Below are 2540 nucleotides of genomic sequence, written 5' to 3'. Positions count from 1 at the left end.
CTTCAGTTAATCTTCAGTTCTTGAGTCCACTTGGAGATCCTTGCTTACACATGGTGATCAAGTACCTCTTACTCATCACAGGGCGAATCTCATGAACCAAGTGTCAGTTTGGAAGCTTCCTGGGCAGTTGACACCTTGCAGAATGACTGTGCCACTTGGCCAATCTCGCCCAGCGCAGGTAGCCTTCATTAGATTTGACTTCCAGCGCAGGTACAAGGAGGAGCAGTTGCATTCCAGTGCAGAAGCTCAGTGGAGCAGCTGACATGATCCAAAAATAGCCTGTTTTGAAGTGTTTTCAGGTGGAGAACTGATTGGAAGTGCTGTTGTTTGATGACCTTGTTCTTTTAGGGGTAAGAACAACATGTTTAGGGACTGAGGATCCCTGTAATTATTGACATTTCATGCTCCATGTCGCGAGGCACAAAAATGTCTATAACACCGCCCCGCCCGACCGGCGGCGGGTCGATTCCCGGAATCGACCCGCCGCGGGTCGGGCGGGGCGGGGCGGCCCGGGGGTGCTGCTGCCGGGGGCATGTGATGTTCTTGCTAAACCACAGAGGTCACTGGCATATTTGCTTCAAACATATTGTGGAATATCTTCAAATAAAGTCTTTCAGCGTGCAGATTGGCGATTACGTCCTTTACCAGAGGCCATGGTCCAGTATGCACGTGCTGATGCACACTATCTACTTTATATTGCAGACTGCCTTTCTGCTGAGCTTAATGATAAATATGGGTCAAATTTGTTTGAGGAGACTGTCCGACGTTCTAATCTTATCACACTTCAATTGTATGAGAAGGAGGGGGCTTCTTCAGGGCAAGCTGCTGCTGCATCTATATTGTCACGCTATTATAGTAGTCAAGGAACAAGTTCTAGTAAATCTAGAGAGTCCATATTGAAAGATGGTAGATTTGGGCAGCTTGTGAGGAAGCTGTGCATGTGGAGAGATTCTGTGGCCCGGGCAGAAGATGAGAGTTTACGTTTTATACTTTCTGATCAAGCAATAATTTTTCTGGCAAAGGCAACACCTACTAGTCCAAAAAAGATTTATAGTACAATTTCTGCAGCTGATTCTATTGTGCAGTCCGTCACCGAGTCTTCTTTCATGACACCAGTTCCTTCACCATCTCCTGTGGTCTATATGCACATAAAAGATTTATGCAACCTCCTTAAAGAGGATGTTGTCAGCAAGAACGGTAATTTGCAAAAAGATATTGCATGTGTGGGAGTTAAACAGGGTAATTATTGTGGAAACATGCAAGTTGACAACTGGGAGGGGCATACAGCAGGAAAATCTTCTAGGTTCAATTCAAAGAGGTTAATGTTCTCTGAGGCAAACCGAGGCAGAGTGTCAAAACGAGGCAGTAAGGAAGCTTCACGTGCACAGTTTGTGCGGAAATTTTCGTGCAAGTCACCTGTTTATCACAATTGTAGAATCTATGCCAGTGATGGTCGCCTACTTTGTTATTGCGATCAGAGAAAGCTTGATTGGTATATTCGTCGGGATTTGGCAGAACTTATAGAGGATGACCCTCCAGCTGTAAAACTTCTTTTTGAGCCCAAAGGTCGCCCTGAAGATGAAAACAATGAATTCTACATTCAAAGCAAAAAGAACATGTGTGTTGGTTGCGGAGAGAGCAATCATTATTTACGGTACAAGATCATTCCATCTTGCTATAGGATGCATTTTCCAGAACATTTAAAGAGCCACTGGTCACATGATATTGTTTTTCTTTGTGTTGACTGTCATGAAATTGCACATTCTGCCGCTGAGAAGTATAAGAGATAAGTTGCTACTAAGTTTGGAATTCCTTTGTTTGCAAGAAAGGTAGTAGATTCTAGGAATAGTCAGGGAGGAGTCAATGGAGCTGAATTTGTTGCAGATGGTGGTGAAAGAGGTGTTTCTCCTTTGCAATTGAGAATTGCTGCAATGGCACTCTTGCGGCATGGATAAACAATGCCAAAGGAACGACGTGAAGAGCTTGAAATGGTAATCAAAAATTATTACGAAGGTACGGATATTACTCGGGAAGGCCTAGAGGCTGCCCTACTTGTTGGCATGGGTCCAAGGGAGAAAAGGCATTTAAGCAAGAAGAAAGGTTTGGATTTTAAGCAGCTTGGCATAAATTCTAGTTCTATGGACAGTAGTGGTTCTAAAGGCAACGAAGTTGATAGCTCTTCGTGGAGAAGTACTTTGAGCACAAAAGGAACGGATGGCTATTCAAGCTTTAAATGGCATTAAAAAAAAGCTAAATGCGTGAAGTATGTTTAAGAGAGTAGGGAGACGGAGAAGAGTATAGTTCTCACAATGACTCCCAACTATTCTACAACACTCTCAACGTTGCAAGAAAAGAAAGAATTCTATGCCGCAATTGAAAAAAATTCTTCTGCCATTGGTATCGAAGGTATGGGAGAAATTAAATCAAATCTAACCCCAATATATTTTGATGTTATTTATTTTGCTGCTTTTTTTCATATAATTCGAAGTTTGTTTTAACGAAAAATTAAAAAGAATTGCATCGAATTGATACAGAGATGA

At 42.6% G+C, this 2540-nt stretch overlaps 1 pseudogene; it reads left to right on the top strand.

The window, feature by feature from the left end:
- The first annotated feature begins 534 nt into the window (after positions 1-534).
- Positions 535-2243, top strand: LOC149215470 (protein RRP6-like 3 pseudogene; annotated as a pseudogene).
- The last annotated feature ends 297 nt before the right edge of the window (positions 2244-2540 follow it).

This window comes from Pinus tabuliformis, chromosome 1_1, assembly GCF_031772625.1.
Source record: "Pinus tabuliformis cultivar Carrire ecotype Pingquan chromosome 1_1, CPIR1, whole genome shotgun sequence".
NCBI lineage: Eukaryota > Viridiplantae > Streptophyta > Pinopsida > Pinales > Pinaceae > Pinus > Pinus tabuliformis.
Note: the sequence above shows the minus strand (reverse complement) of the source record. Positions and strands in the feature narration are given on the sequence as shown.